Source organism: Bos grunniens, chromosome 14 (assembly GCF_055505025.1).
Source record: "Bos grunniens cultivar Pamir isolate PY7600 chromosome 14, Bosgru_T2T1.0, whole genome shotgun sequence".
In the NCBI taxonomy this organism is placed as follows: Eukaryota; Metazoa; Chordata; class Mammalia; order Artiodactyla; family Bovidae; genus Bos; species Bos grunniens.
In genome coordinates, this window is record NC_141178.1 from 54066696 (window position 1) to 54084721 (window position 18026).

The window sequence follows — 18026 nt, forward strand, 5'->3', positions numbered from 1 at the left end:
ATGGGATATAGAATCTGATTGGTCAAATTGCTTTTAACTGAAACCACATTGACAATGTCTTGTGCTGAAAGTAAATGCTTACAAAATATCTCTTACAGGCACCAAATAATATTCTGGAAGTAGGAAAAGAAGATGACAGTTTTTAATCTAGGAAGGGAAACAGAATAGATACAGATATAATTTGAAATAGACATAAATGTATAGACCACGGTGGGAGCTGGACTTGGAACATGTGGGCTGAAGATAGAAAAAGCTAGATGGAGAACGACCCACATTGCAACACTGGAGTGACACTCATCTCCATAATAAAAAGCCTTACCTGGATCTGCAGGCCGGAAAGAAGCCCAGGTGAAGGCAAAGGAGAAGAGCGATCAAAAGAGAAACACTTTAGTTTCACCCCAGCCTCCTGGTCAGTAGAGACAGCATTCTAGCCAACATCAACCTAGGGGGGAAAAAAAATGCACACATTGCATGGAATGCTTCTATTAAAGGTACAATGATCTTAGCTGCTTGACACCAACTTCAATACAAGATGCAAGAGACACAAAACAGTCCTAGATTTCAAGTGGTTAGTATTTCTTTACATCTCATTGCTATTATTTGCCTCAGCCTGAAAACTCACATCCACACACACACACGCGCCAAAAAAAAAAAACAAAACTGCACGTGAATGTTTTCTAGAAGCTTATTCATAATTGCCAAAACCTGGAAGCAACCAAGATGCCCTTCAATAGGTGAACACAAAGAGGTGAGGGTGAATAACAAGATAAGCAGATGAAAATGTGGAAGGACCTTAAATGCATATCACTAAGAGGAAGAAGCCAATCTGAGCAAGCTGCACACTACAGTACAGTTCTAAACAGATGACATTCTAGAAAAGGCAAAACTACACAGGTGACCGAGCCAAACTTGGGTCCAGTCACCCGTGCACGGTAAAACCAATCTACTGACACCAGGTTGTGGTTAAAGAAAGTGCAGTGTTTATTTCAGGGCTCCCAGCAAGGAATTCAGGTAGCTAACGCCCCAAATCCAAACTCTCTGATGGCCTCCAGGGAAAGATTTTTAAAGACACAGAGAGGGAGAAAGGTGTGAGGTGTGTTATCAATCCACGGACATTCTCCTGATTGGCTGATGGTGAGGCAATCAGGAGTCAACATCATCAGGCCTTCTGGTTCCAGCTGGTCTGGGGTCTATGAGCTTGTGGGCAGCATACTGCTAACTTCCTCCCCCTGGTAGGGGCTTCAGTAGCTGCAAAACGGCTCAAAGGACATGACTCAGAATATTATCTACAGCTCTAATGGCTAAACCATTATTATTTTATCTTACTTGACTGTTTTCCTCTGTTTCTGCATTTTCTCACTTCTCCAATTAAATTTATTCTTTGGAACTTGGAGAAGGCCTAGGAAGCTAAAGTTATTCTACACACAAGAGGCAGGCAGACACAGGACATAGTGGGGGTCAGGGAACAGTCTGCCTCAGGAAGGTTCCATAGGGTTTGCTCAGTTATATGGAGACAGTAAAAAGATCAGTGATTGCCAGCCGTTGGGTGAGAGGTAGGAAAGGATGAACAGATTGGAGTATAAGGAGTTCCAAGGTGGTAAAACTCTTCCCTATGATATTATAATGGTGGATGTGTGTATGTGTCAGTCACTCACCCCACGAACTGTAGACTACCAGGCTCCTCTGTCCATGGATTTCCCAGGCAAGAATACTGGAATGGATAACCATTCCCTTCTCCAGGGGATTTTCCTGACCCAAGGATCAAACCTGGGTCTCCTGCACTGCAGGCGGATTCTTTATGGCTTTATATAGTTGCCAAAACTCATAGAACCAACACCACCAAAAGTTAGTCCTAATGTAATATGCCAAAGCTTTTGACCGTGTGGATCACAATAAATTGTGGGAAATTCTGAAAGAGATGGGAATACCAGACGACTTGACCTGCCTCTTGAGAAACCTATATGCAGGTCAGGAAACAACAGTTAGAAACTGAACATGGAACAACAGACTGGTTCCAAATAGGAAAAGGAGTACGTCAAGGCTGTATATTGTCACCCTGCTTATTTAACTTACATGCAGAGTACATCACGAGAAACGCTGAACTGGAAGAAACACAAGCAGGAATCAAGATTGCTGGGAGAAATATCAATAACCTCAGATATGCAGATGACACCACCCTTATGGCAGAAAGTGAAGAGGAACTCAAAAGCCTCTTGATGAAAGTGAAAGTGGAGAGTGAAAAAGTTGGCTTAAAGCTCAACATTCAGAAAACGAAGATCATGGCATCTGGTCCCATCACTTCATGGGAAATAGATGGGGAAACAGTGGAAACAGTGTCAGACTCTATTTTTCTGGGCTCCAAAATCACTGCAGATGGTGACTGCAGCCATGAAATTAAAAGACGCTTACTCCTTGGAAGGAAAGTTATGACCAACCTAGATAGCATATTCAAAAGCAGAGACATTACTTTGCCAACAAAGGTCCATCTAGTCAAGGCTGTGGTTTTTCCTGTGGTCATGTATGGATGTGAGAGTTGGACGGTGAAGAAGGCTGAGCACCGAAGAATTGATGTTTTTGAACTGTGGTGTTGGAGAAGACTCTTGAGAGTCCCTTGGACTGCAAGGAGATCCAACCAGTCCATTCTGAAGGAGCTCAGCCCTGGGATTTCTTTGGAAGGAATGATGCTAAAGCTGAAACTCCAGTACTTTGGCCACCTCATGCGAAGAGTTGACTCATTGGAAAAGACTCTGACGCTGGGAGGGATTGAGGGCAGGAGGAGAAGGGGACGACAGAGGATGAGATGGCTGGATGGCATCACTGACTCGATGGACGTGAGTCTCAGTGAACTCCGGGAGTTGGTGATGGACAGGGAGGCCTGGCGTGCTGCGATTCATGGGGTCGCAAAGGGTCAGACACGACTGAGCAACTGAACTGAACTGAATGTAATCTATAGATTTAAGGAGTGGGGAGCCGGAAGCTGGGCTTCTGTCTTCCCTCACTCTTTGCTATTTTGAACAAAAAAAGAGAGTGACGATTTCTTTTCAAAACACCAAAGGCAAACTAAATCATCCACATGCTCCTTTTTGACAGAAAAGGACCATGTGGAACAATCTCTCAAGCTTCAAAGGACATATTCTACTCAAAGCCCAAGTCTCAGCCCGAGAGCCCTGGCCTTTTCTGGCAGAGGTGGGCACTCTAACTAAATTAAACAGGGCACCAAGCCTGCGTGAGAGGATGGACGGAGCTGCTCCAGACACTACTTGGAAACCCAGGACACAGGACCTCATGCATATTTCTGAACCTTGCCTTTCTCCCTCTTCTGTGTAGACAGCATGTTTAAAAAAGATGTGTAAGTGATTGTTCTAAGGATCCGTTCCACCTGCTCCAGTGCAGGAAGCTACAGATGGGGTTTCTCTGTGGTAAAGGAAGTGGTTTCTGGAAGCCCAGCTCCAAAGAGGACTGTGTGCCTTACACGCCCTCTTGTGGCCACTCGGAGATAATGCAATTAGGAGATGCCTCGGATTGTATTAACATTAAAGCTACAAGTTAGGGAATTTTGAAATCTCAAGAATTCAGGATTTGGGAAGTTTGTCTTTCCATAAATTATGCTTGCCTCGAGTCCTGTGGAAACCTATAGAGCTATTTTTCCTAAGAGGACTGTGACTGTCTATCCCAACTAACCTCTTTTGCAAAGAACAGAAAGTATCAGCTTTATGTTTAAAGAACACATGATTAAGGAGGCTGCAATGCAGAGAGGATAACTGAATGACTGTGGGCTGTAGCTATGTTTACACGGGCAAAACAAAGTGAAAGAAGAGACAGTTCAGATCATTTGCAGGAGTGTTCATCAGCTAAACCAAAAACAAGCTGCAGAAGAAACATTGAAGCGTGTATAGTATTGGCACTACATGAGTGGTGCGTTCCAGCCTCCAAGACAAATTCTTTCCTGCTAGATGCTGTTCTGAAATCCAGCCTCCTCCTGTGGCTACAGTGCCTTGAGCTGGGAGAAGGTGATGACTTTCCTTGCCTCTGGGGAGGGCAGGGCGGGGGCCAGGGGCGGGGCACCGGGGGCGGTCGTGACACTGACCTCCCTCCCTGGGCCCTCCTTCACCGGAAAACATTCCCCTGTCCCACTTTGCTACTAACGGCACAGAAGTTTAGCAACCCTGCTGGCTTCTCTTCCTGCTTTAGGAAAAAAAAGTCTGCCTATGGTTACAAGTTTAGAATAGAAGGCAACAAGATCTAAGCACTGTGCAGTGTCTGGCTAATCACCTTTACAGGCGGATATTAATGAAAGTTTGATAAAGGGAAGATTACATTAATTATTCAGTTTTTCTAATTGTCTAGAAATCAAAGTGGGTTGTCAGCAGCTAGACAAAAAAATTTCCAGAACAAGGAAACATGGGGATGAGTTGGGGGACTAGGAAGCACATAAGATTCAGGACAGGGCAGCTCAACCTTGGCACTCCCTGGCTGTGTGAGTTGGGTGATCCTTCGTCCTGTGCCTTGGGGAATACACGGCAGCATTCCTGCATTTACCAACTAGATGCCAGCAGCGCCCCCACAGGTGGTGACCACCCAAAAGCCCTCTAATGGCAAAACCATCCCCAGTTGAGAATCACTGCTTTATGGGGATGAGGCTGGTAGCAAAATTATTAAACACTGTGACCGATGAACTGAGAGAGATGTCTGACTACAGGACGCCACGATGCACAGAAGAGCAAATAGGCTTTAGGGTTAGTAAGAACCAGGGCTCAGATTAAATGACGAGACCTTTTGTTGTTTAGTCAGTCAATCGTGTCTGACTCTGCAACCCCATGGACTATAGCCCGTCAGGCTCCTCTATCCATGGAATTCTCCAGACAAGAATATTGGAGTGGATTGCCATTTCCTTCTCCAGGAGATCTTCCTGACCCAGGGATTGAACCAGTGTCTCCTACACTGGCAGGTGGACTGTTTATCACTGAGCCACCAACCTTAGGCCTCTTTTTTTCCCCCCTTAAGCCTCAGGTTCATGTATATAAAATAATAATAAAACAGTAGTAATAAGAATAATGTTGTTGAGTGGTTAAAGGAAATAAAACACATAAGGGATCTGGCCTATTGTCTAGTATTTAATAATGTCAATAGATAGCACTCTCTTTTCCTCATCTCCAGAAGTTTCTAGAAATAGAATACAGGTTCTTTAGGGGATTTTGAGAGTCCTGGGAGCCTGTCAGAGGCAGGGTGGGAAAAGCCTTGTACTTGAGGTCCCTTGTGAATAATGCCACCCTCCTTTCCTTCAGAAGGATTCTCCCTGAAACACAGGCTGCACCTGTCCAGAACAGGGGGGTCATTCAGATGTGTTATCTCTCAGGATAAATTATCACAAAGGTCAGCAAAACAGAGAAGAGCATTCCAGAAGCGGAGGTATTTATAGTCTTTAAAGGTCCCTCTTTGATCTCTGTTTTTCCATCAGAAAAGTACAAAGTCATCCTTTTAACATGTAGAGCAAAAGTCTTATAGTCTGATGTCAAGGAAACCTGCTTGGCAAATTTGAAGGAAGGGATGTCTGCAGTGTTACTTGTGTCTGACACACACTCCTTCTGGAAATAATGAATGCTGCATTTTCAGATTCATGCTATAATGTTTCGTGAAAACCTTAAGTAGCTCTGCGGAAACATCTCCATTGCCCTTCCTGTTCCTTACAGTTTTAATTAAATCGTTTGTTTACCACTTACATAAATCACTTAAAAATAAAAAGATGTTAAAATGACTTAAAATTCCCACACAGTGACAATCATGGCATTAGTAATTTATTCTTGAGTTTCATCCCATTAAAGATTAATGCTCCTTTTCCCAGAATCCCTGGACCCTAATCTGGTCATATGCCTGACTGTCTTCTCTCAAACATTCAAGACCCCTTGTTTGAAAACAGGGAGCCTGGGAGAGGACTGAAACTCCTTATTTTTTAAACTTGGCCCAGGTCATCAACACTGTCACAAATTATTCTAGATGAAATTATGTAAAATTAACAACTTATGACTTTTATTGACATACAAACATGGCAAGTTCATATAGTTTAAGTTAAAATTCTATCTGGATTTCTCTTACAATTCTGCTCATCCAGTGTAACTTTCCTCATGGAATTTTCCACAATAGATGCTGCCCTGAAAAGAACTCCCTTTCCTAAGGATGCCTACCTCTCAATAGTATTGTTGTTGATCCCTTATTACACCACTTTGGGGGTGTTTCCCATGGAGAGGGTATAACCTGCAGAATTCAGCTGGGAGAGAGCTGTGTTTGATTCTTGAGTCTTCTAAGTACTTACTGGGTGACAGAAAGTGAAAGTGTTAGTCTCTCAGCTGTGTCTGACTCTTTGTGACCCCATGGACTGTCACCCCCCAGGCGCCTCTATCCATGGAATTTTCCAGGCAAGAATACTGGAGTGGGTTGCCATTCCCTTCTCCAGGGGATCTTCCTGATCCAGGGATCGAACCCTGGTCTCCTTCATTGCAGGTAGATTCTTTTCCATCTGAACGACCAGGGAAGCCCTGCTGGATGACTGGGAGTCAGCTATTGGACCTGCCTAAGTCTCAGTTTCCACACTTGTAAAAGAGTTCTTTTAAGTATTGAGATAATGAATTTAATATTTTACATAGTATCTAAATGTTTAGTAAATGGTGATTCTAAAAAATGACTGGTAGCCATATGCATGAACTCCTAATGCTATGCCTTATTCACTGCAGCCTCCTGATGTGTGTTCAATACATAACAATAACAGCAACAGCAGATAATAACTTAATTTGATAGGTGTTTACTCTCCCCAGTACTATGCTAAGCATTTTCTCTATATTTATCTCATGTAAGCCTCACAACAATCCTGTGAGGTAGATGCTGTTGCCATCACATTTTAGAGATGATGAATTTGAAGCAAACAGACATGTGAGAGTTGGACTATAAAGAAAGCTGGGCCATAGCCAAATCAACAAAGCTAAAAGCTGGTTCTTTGAGAAGATAAATAAAATAGACAAACCATTAGCCAGACTCATTAAGAAAAAAAGGGAGAAGAATCAAATCAACAAAATTAGAAATTAAAATGGAGAAAGCACAACAGACAACACAGAAATGCAAAGGATCATAAGAGACTACTCTCTGCAACTATATGCCAATAAAATGGACAACTTGGAAGAAATGGATAAATTCTTAGAAAAGTATAACTTTCCAAAACTGAACCAGGAAGAAATAGAAAATCTTAACAGACCCATCACAAACACAGAAATCAAAACTCTAATCAGAAATCTTCCAACAAACAAAAGCCCAGGACCAGATGGCTTCACAGCGAATTCTACCAAAAATTCAGAAAAGAGCTAACACCTATACTACTCAAACTCTTCCAGAAAATTGCAGAGGAAGGCAAACTTCCAAACTCATTCTATGAGGCCACCATCACCTTAATACCAAAACCAGACAAATATGCCACAAAAAAAGAAAACTACAGGTCAATATCACTGATGAACATAGATGCAAAAATCCTTAACAAAATTCTAGCAAACAGAACCCAACAACATATTAAAAAGATCATACATCATGACCAAGTGGGCTTTATCCCAGGGATGCAAGGATTCTTCAATAGTTGCAAGTCAATCAATGTGATACAACACATTAACAAATTGAAAGATAAAAACCATATTATTATCTCAATAGATGCAGAAAAAGCCTTTGACAAAATTCAACATCAATTTATGATAAAAACCCTCCAGAAAGCACATATAGAAGGAACATACCTCAACATAATAAAAGTCATATATGATAAACCCACAGCAAACATTATCCTCCATGTGAAAAATTGAAAGCATTTCCCCTAAAGCCAAGAACAAGACAAGGATGCCCACTTTCACCACTACAGTTCAACATAGTTTTGGAAGTTTTACCCACAGCAATTAGAGAAGAAAAAGAAATAAAAGGAATCCAGATTGGAAAAGAAGAATAAAACTCTCACTGTTTGCAGATGACATGATCCTCTACATAGAAAACCCTAAAGACTCCACCAGAAAATTACTAGAGCTAATCAATGAATATAGTAAAGTTGCAGGATATAAGATCAACACACAGAAATCCCTTGCATTCCTATACACTAACAATGAGAAAACAGAAAGAGAAATTAAGGAAACAATTCCATTCACCATTGCAACAAAAAGATAAAATACTTAGGGGTAAATCTACCTAAAGAAATGAAAGATCTATATATAGAAAACTATAAAACACTGATGAAAGAAATCAAAGAGGACACAAATAGATGGAGAAATATACCATGTTTGTGGATTAGAAGAATCAATATAGTGAAAATGAGTATACTACTCAAAGCAATCTATAGATTCAATGCAATCCCTATCAAGCTACCAACAGTATTTTTCAAAGAACTAGAACAAATAATTTCACAATTTGTATGGAAATATAAAAAACCTCGATTAGCCAAAGTTATCTTGAGAAAGAAGAATGGAACTGGAGGAATCAACCTGCCTGACTTCAGGCTATACTACAAAGCTACAGTTATCAAGACAGTATAGACAAAAACATAGCACAAAGACACAAAGACAGAAACATAGATCAGTGGAACAAAACAGAAAGCTCAGAGATAAATCCACGCACCTATGGACACCTTACCTTAGACAAAGGAGGCAAAAATACACAATGGAGAAAAGATAATCTCTTTAACAAGTGGTGCTGGGAAAACTGGTCAAACACTTGTAAAAGAATGAAATTAGAACACTTTCTAACACCATAAACAAAAATAAACTCAAAATGGATTAATAAAACTCCTAGAGGAAAACATAGGTAAAACACTCTCTGACGTAAATCATAGCAGGGTCCTCTATGACCCACCTCCCAGAATATTGGAAATAAAAGCAAAAATAAACAAATGGGGCCTAGTTAAACTTAAAAGCTTTTGCATAACGAAGGAAACTACAAGCAAGGTGAAAAGACAGCCTTCAGAATGGGAGAAAATAGTAGCAAATGAAGCAACTGACAAAGAATTAATCTCAAAAATATACAAGCAACTCCTACAGCTCAATTCCAGAAAAATAAGCGACCCAATCAAAAAATGGGCCAAAGAACTAAATAGACATTTCTCCAAAGAAGACATACAGATAGCTAACAAACATATGAAAAGATGCTCAACATCACTCATTATCAGAGAAATGCAAATCAAAACCATAATGAGGTATCATCTCACCCTGGTCAGAATGGCTGCTATCCAAAAGTCTACAAACAATAAATCCTGGAGAGGGTGCAGAGAAAAAGAAACCCTCTTACACTGTTGGTGGGAGTGCAAACTAGTACAACCACTATGGAGAACAGTGTGGAGATTCCTTTAAAAACTGGAAATAGAACTGCTATATGACCCAGCCATCCCACTACTGAGTATACACACCAAGGAAACCAGAATTGAAAGAGACACGTGACCCCAATGTTCATCATAGCACTGTTTACAATAGCCAGGACATGGAAGCAATCTAGCTGTACATTGGCAGACGAATGGATAAGAAAGCTTTGGTCAGATTAGATCAGATCAGATCAGTCGCTCAGTTGTGTCCAACTCTTTGCGACCCCATGAATCACAGCACACCAGGCCTCCCTGTCTATCACCAACTCCTGGAGTTCACCCAGACTCACGTCCATCGAGTCAGTGATACCATCCAGCCATCTCATCCTCTGTCGTCCCCTTCTCCTCCTGCCCCCAATCCCTCCCAGCATCAGAGACTTTTCCAATGAGTCAACTCTTCGCATGAGGTGGCCAAAGTACTGGAGTTTCAGCTTTAGCATCATTCCTTCCAAAGAAATCCCAGGGCTGATCTCCTTCAGAATGGACTGGTTGGATCTCCTTGCAGTCCAAGGGACTCTCAAGAGTCTTCTCCAACACCACAGTTCAAAAACATCAATTCTTCGGTGCTCAGCCTTCTTCACCGTCCAACTCTCACATCCATACATGACCACAGGAAAAACCATAGCCTTGACTAGACGAACCTTCGTTGGCAAAGTAATGTCTCTGCTTTTGAATATGCTATCTAGGTTGGTCATAACTTTCCTTCCAAAGAGTAAGCGTCTTTTAATTTCATGGTACATATACACAATGGACTACTAGTCAGCTATTAAAAAGAATGCATTTGAATCAGTTCTAATGAGGTGGATGAAACTGGAGCCTATTATACAGAGCAAAGTAAGTCAAAAAGAAAAACATCAATACAGTATATTAATGCATATATATGGAATTTAGAAAGATGGTAACAATAACCCTATATGTGAGACAGCAAAAGAGACACAGATGTAAAGAACAGACTTTTGGATTCTGTGGGAGAAGGCGAGGGTGGGATGATTTGAGAGAATAACATTGAAACATGTATATTATCATATGTGAAATAGATCACCAGTCCAGGTTTGATGCATGAGACAGGGTGCTCAGGGCTGGTGCACTGGGATGAGCCTGAGGGATGGGATGGGGAGGGAGGTGGAGGGGGGTTCAGGATGGGGAACACATGTACACCCATGGCTGATTCATGTCAATGTATGGCAAAAAACCGCCACAATATTGTAAAGTAATTAGCCTCCAATTAAAATAAATTAAAAATAAATAAATAAAAAGCAAAAAAAAAAAGAAAGCTGAGCACCAAAGAACTGATGCTTCTGAACTGTGGTGTTGGAGAAGACTCTTGAGAGTCCCATGGATTGCAAGGAGATCAAACCAGTCAATCCTAAAGGAAATCAGTCCTGAATATTCATTGCAAGGACTAATTGCTGAAGCTAAAACTCCAATACTTTAGCCACCTGATGTGAAGAACTGACTCATTGGAAAAGACCCTGATGCTGGGAAAGATTGAAGGCAGGAAGAGAAGGGGACGACAGAGGATGAGATGGCTGGATGGCATCACTGACTGGATGGACATGAGTTTGAGTGAACTCTGGGAGTTGGTGATGGACAGGGAAGCCTGGTGTGCCGCAGTCATGGGGTCACAAAGAGTTGGAGGTGACTAGGCCACTGAACTGAACTGAGATCAAACGAATGGAACATGGAGGAGATAGGGCAGGAACCAAGGTCATCTGACATCAGAGTCCATGATCTGTTGGGTGATGGCCTAGATCTCTTACAAAGGCCTTAAAAACTTCTTTCTACTTTAGAAGAGTCCATGATGCCAATGGGATATTCTTGAAGCACTGTCATTTTTACTCAGTTAACTAATCAAGCTTCCCACTTTTCTTTGTCCTATATGATATTTCATTTGGGTTCTAAGTAGCTAGAGATTTTTGTCAACATGGCTGGGCAGGACTAAGTCATGGTTAAAATTAAGTGTTCAATTTATCTGAATAATCTACCCCTCAGATGTGAGGTGCCATGAGGCACTCAAAAAGCACATGAGAATATCACACCATCCTTGGCTGCAGGTACCCATAGCCATATTATATTAAAAGACTAAACTTAATCTTGAGGAGGTGGTACCATGGAAGACTCGAACCTAACTGAACTTGGAAAACCATTTCAACAAATACCACTTAAGTGCCCCTGTGTGCCCAGCCAGCACTTCACAAAGTGCTGTGGAATGTAAACAAAAGTACAACAGGACCCTTGACTACAAAGACCTCATAGTCCTATGAAGAGAGCAACACTCACAATGTAATTAGATGCAACGATGCAATGATGACTCTGCAAGTCAACATCATCATTCCTTTAATGAATAGACATTTAGAACCAACCACCTTGCCAAGCCTGTGCTGGAAGCTGAGACAGGGTGAACAGGTCAGGCCTGGCCTGGCCCCATGAATTGTACAATCTAGTGGAATACATAACGGATTTTGTGAGAAAGATAGAAAATAAAGTCACAGTTTAGAGAGTTCATAGAACACTAGAGTAACTGGAAAAGGCCACTTAAATGAGAGCAGGATTTGAGTTTGGTCTTCAGCAAAAGATGGTAGCATGTCACCCAGTGACTTAATTCCTAAACTCCATAATCAACACAAACATGTAATATGATATTATTATTTTCATCATGGTGATAAAAGACATACAGTGGAAATGATTACACTTACACAAATGCATTCATATTCACATCATTCTTCACAGCACTGTCAGCTTTTCATTCTTATTTCTTTCACTCAAAGAACTAAGGCAGAAGTAACCTCAAATCTGAAAACGCTCCTGGAAAAGATTCTTAGAGAACTATGTTAAAAAGCCAAAGCGCAGCAGTATAGTTAAAATTGAGGTGTTTTCCTTTCAATTCAAAACCTCAATTTTCAGACCTTAATATCTTGGACTTTGCAATCAGAGTCAGTGGGAAGTTGGTTACAGAGCGTGGTTACTATGAAGAAGGGGCTGCTGATAGCATCCTTCAGAAGTCCGACTGCGCTCTTCATCTTTGGATGGTTAAGGAAGCAATCCAGAGAAAAAATATGCTGAGGGGTAAATTGCTAACTCAATCGAGGTGAAAGACCTGGGTAGGTCAAACTGTACGGTTGTTGTTGTTTTTTTTCCACTTTCTTTACTACTAGTCGATAATGTGAGTACGAGTAAGAAGTCCAGCTACATTTCCCCCATACAGCGGTTCAGTAGAGCTTTCCACAATGTAATTCACATGGTATCAGGGATTATCTTTTTATCTGCAAACTAAACAAGATGAAATTATGTCAGCCCAAGTCTCTGCAGACAAAATATGTCAAAAAGGTAAATGACATAATTTATATTTGCATTCCCTTTGCATTTTTAATATTGTTATAGTCTTTGCATTTTTAATTATATTTGCATTTAAATATTGAATTCACTTTTAATTTCAGGGGTAAAACGATATAATAAGGAATAGATGGACATGAGACACTTTCAAATTCTTGTCTTTGCCACACCTGCAATTAAAGACTTCTTTCCTTCTCATGATTCTCGCAAGTACCCCAAAGCCCAGTATGAAAAAATTAAGGTCCAGCTGATTATTAACATGGACCTCTTACTATTACTCAAATTATTTTCTCCTGCCATGTGAAGGCTTACCAGGTGGCACAAGTGGTTAAAAAAAAAAAAAAAAAAAACCGCCTGCCAATGCAGGAGATGCAAAAGACGTGAGTTTGATCCCCAGGTCAGGAAGATCACCTAGAGGAGGGCATGACAACCCACTCCAGTATTCTTGCCTGGATAATCCCATGGGTAGAGGAGCCTGGAGAGCTACAGTCCATGGGGTTGCACAGAGCTGGACATGACTGAACACACACATCTCATCTGGGAGCATATTACACACTTTTTGCCCTGTGATGTCTCCCCACAGGAGGCAGCATATGTGTCTTTGCCTCCCCACCAGGCCTGCCTGTGTGAATTGATGTAGAAGTTCTGAATCCACCAGCACAGCCTCTGGTACACTTGCCCTCTGCCATGAGAACGCCAACCATGTCTCATAGAGAAACTGCACTATCACCCTCAATCCAGCAATGAGAAGACATGAGATGGTCTATACCACTGAGCAGGCCAATGGCCAGCACCAGACTGATTCCCATGGCCCTAGGCGGGTCCAGTGGGCTCCCTCAAACCTGGGCCCTGGTTCACCCCAGTATCCACCAGTTCCAGCAGCCCCAGGCAGCTCACCGGCCCAAAGTGACGTCCACGTCATTGGACTCCAGTCAGTCCCTGCTGCCCGGGACCACAAGTGGGTCCAACACTCCTGACAGCTTCTATGGGATCAAGTCCCAGCGGCTCCGACAAGTCCAGGCCCTCGACTCACTCTAGCATCTGCTGGCTCCAGCAGCCCCAAGTGGTCTCAAAGAACGCCAGTTCCCTGCCCAGCTCTGGGTGGCTTCCATGACCCCAGGCAGCTCCCTGACACCTGTGGGAGTCATGGACTTTAGCCAACCCAGGACCTTGATTACTGAGCCAGCCAACTCCCATGGAACCAGGCTCCTGACAGTTTTCTGAGAACTCAGAATTAAAAAGAGTAAAGAAATTCCGTGGGCATTATAGAATACCACTGAAAGAAAAAAATCTACCCTTTCTCAGAGTTTTAGACAAAGAATAGAGGGAGAAAGAACAAAGTTTATTTAAAGAAATAATAGCTGAGAGTATCCCAAATTTGGTGAGAGATTTAGACATCCAACTTTCTGAAGCTACTTGGTTACCTCAAAATTTCAACTCAGAATGATCTTTAAGACAGTAGAATAAAAGACAAGATATATTATAATAAAATTGTCTAAAATCAAAGATAAAGAGAGAATTTTTAAAGTAGCAAGAGTAAGGGAATTCCACAAGACTAATAGATTTTTCAAGAGAAATCTTGCAGGCCAGGAGAGAATGGGATGCTATATTCAAAGTGCTAAAAGAAAAAAAAAAAATGTCAAACAAGAATACTTTATCTTGGTAAAGCTATCCTTAAGAAATGAAGGGAGAATCTATGAAAAAAACAAACAGACTCACAGAGAGAATATACTGGTGGTTGCCAGAAGGGAGAGGTTAGGAGAGGACTGGATTGGGAGTTTGGGATTAGCAGATGTAAACTGGTATATATACAACAGATATACAAGAAGGTCCTACTGTACAGCACAGGGAACAGTATTCAATATCTTGTGAAAAACCATAATGAAAAATAATGTATATATTATATGTATAAATGAGTCACTCTGCTATACAGTAACTGAGCAGTAATTAACACAACATTGTAATCATCCCCAAGAAAAAGAAAAGCAAAAAGGCAAGATGGTTGTCTGAGGATGCCTTACAAATAGCTGAGAAAAGAAGTGAAGCAAAAGGCAATGGAGAAAAGGAAAGATATATCTATCTGAATGCAGAGTTCCAAAGAATAGCAAGGAAAGATAAGAAAGCCTTCCTCATTGGTCAATGCAAAGAAGTAGAGGAAAACAATAAAAAGGGGAAGACTAGAGATGTCTTTAAGAAAATTAAAGATATTAAGGGAATATTTCATGCAAAGATGGGCACAATAAAGGACAGAAATGGTATGGACCTAACAGAAGCAGAAGATATTGAGAGATGGCAGGAAGAACTTTTGTACAGAAGAACTGTACAAAAAAGATGTTAATGACCCAGATAACCATGAATGTGTGATCACTCACCTAGAGCCAGACATCCTGCACTGCAAAGTCAAGAGGGCCTCAGGAAGCATCACTATGAACAAAGCTAGTGGAGGTGATGGAATTCCAGTTGAGCTATGCCAAATCCTAAAAGATGATGCTGTGAAAGTGCTGCACTCAATATGCCAGCAAATTTGGAAAACTCAGCAGTGGCCACAGGATTGGTAAAGGTTAGTTTTCATTCCAATCCCAAAGAAAGGCAATGCCAAAGAATGTTCAAACTACTGCGCAAATGTACTCATCTCACATGCTAGCAGAGTAATGCTCAAAATTCTCCAAGCCAGGCTTCAACAGTACATGAACTGAGAACTTCCACATGTTCAAGCTGGATTTAGAAAAGGTAGAGGAACCAGAGATCAATTGCCAACATCCGTCGGATCATAGAAAAAACAAGAGAATTTCAGAAGAACATCAACTTATGCTTCACTGACTACACTAAAGCCTTTGGCTACGTGGATCACAACAAACTGTGGAAAATTCTGAAAGAGATGAGAACACTGGACCACCTTACCTGCCTCCTGAGAAATCTATGTGCAGGTCAAGAAGCAACAGTTAGAACTGGTCATGGAACAAGAGACTGGTTCCCAATTGGGAAAGGAATACGTCAAGGCTGTATACTGTCACTTTGCTTATTTAACTTATATGCCTAGCACATCAAGTGAAATGCCGGGTTGGATGAAGCACAAGCTGGAATCAAGATTGCCAGGAGAAATATCAATAACCTCAGATATGCAGATGACATCATGCTTATGGCAGAAAGCTAACAGGAACTAAAGAGCTTCTTGATGAAAATGAAAGAAGAAAGTGAAAAAGTTGGCTTAAAATTCAACATTCAAAAAATAAAGATCATGGCATCTGGTCCCATCAGTTCATGGCAAATAGATAGAGGAACAATGGAAACAGTGACAGAGTTTATTTTCTTGGGCTCCAAAATCACTGTAGATGGTGACTGCAGCCATGAAATTAAAAGATGCTTGCTCCTTGGAAGAAAAGCTATGACCAACCTAGACAGCATATTAAAAAGCAGAGACATTATTTGCTGACAAAGGTCCTTCTAGTCAAAACTATGGTTTTTCCAGTAGTCATGTATGGATGTGAGAGTTGGACTATAAAGAAAGCTGAGTGCCAAAGAATTGATGCTTTTGAACTGTGGTGTTGGAGAAGACACTTGAGAGTCCCTTGGACTGCAAGGAGATCCAACCCGTCCATTCTAAAGGAAATCAGTACTGAATACTCATTGGAAGGGCTGATGCTGAAGCCAAAGCTCCAATACTTTGGCCACCTGATGCAGAGAACTGACTCATTGGTAAAGACCCTGATGCTGGGAAAGATTGAAGGCAGGAGGAGAAGGGGACGACAGAGGATGAGATGACATCACCGACTCAATGGACATGAGTTTGAGCAAGCTCCGTGAGTTGGTGATGGACAGGGAAGCCTGGCGTGCTGCAGTCCATGGGGTCACAAAGAGTCAGACACAATTGAGCAACTGAACTGAATTGAACTGAACTGTACATCAAATATACTTCAATAAAACAACAAAAATTTTAAATTTTTTCAATTAACCATTTTAAAAGAAATAATGAATTTGAAGATGAATAAAAACTAATGAATAAAGTTGGGGAAAAAAGAAATGAAAGAGAGATTAATATTTCCTCAGACAAAAGTAAGGAAATTCATCAACACATTACAACATGTCTTGTAATGCCTTTATTAACATGCTGAAAGGAGCTCTTCAAGCTGAAATGAAAGGACAATACCCAGTAACATTAAAAAACATCAAAATATAAAACTGGTAAAGCTAAATACATAATCAAATTCAGATTGCTCTAGTACTGCAATATAGCAGTGTGATAATCAGATAACCACTTAACTCTAGTTTAAAGGTTAAAGGACAAAAGTATTAAAAACAACTATACAATAATTTGATAACAGATACATAATATAAAAAGAGGTATATTGTGATATCAAAAACACAAAATTTGGGGGGAAATGTGAAAGAGTAGAGTTTTGTATGCAAGCAAACTTAAGTTGTTATCAGCTTAAAACAGACCATTATATCTGAAGAATATTTTATGAAGGCTCATAATATATGCTATGCATTCATTATGAGTGTTAGTCACTCAAAGAGTCAGACACCTCTGAGTGATAACACTCATAATAACTACATAGCAAAAACGGACAGTAAATACTCAAAATATCAACATAGGGAATCAAAGCATATCACTATGAAAAATTATCATTCACACACACAAAAAAAAGACAGCAAAGAGAAAGAAAGCTAACATCATAGTCGATGATGAAAGGTTAAACACTTTTCCTCTTAGATCAGGAACAATACAAGGATGCCCACTCTCACCATATACTTCAGTTCAGTTCAGTCACTCAGTCGTGTCTGACTCTTTGCAACCCCATGGACTGCAGCACACCAGACTTCCCTGTCCATCACCAACTCCTGGAGCCTACTCAAACTCATGTCCATTGAGTCAGTAATGGCATCCAACCAACTCATCCTCTGTTGTCCCCTTCTCCTCCCACCTTCAATCATTCCCAGCATCAGGGTCTTTTCAAATGAGTCAATTCTTTGCATCAGGTGGCCAAAGTATTGGAGTTTCAGCTTCAGCATTAGTCTTTCCAATGAATATTCAGGACTGATTTCCTTTAGGATTGACTGGTTGGTCTCCTGACAGTCCAAGGGACTCTTGGGTGTTGGAGTCTTCTCCAACACCACAGTTCAAAAGCATCAATTCTTTGGTGGTACTCAGCTCTCTTTATAGTCCAACTTTCACATCCATACATGACTACTGGAAAAACCATAGCTTTGACTAAACAGACCTCTGTCGGCAAGGTAATGTCTCTGCTTTTCCATATGCTATCTAGGTTGGTCATAGCTTTTCCTCCAAGGAGCAAGTGTCTTTTAATTTCATGGCTGCAGTCAC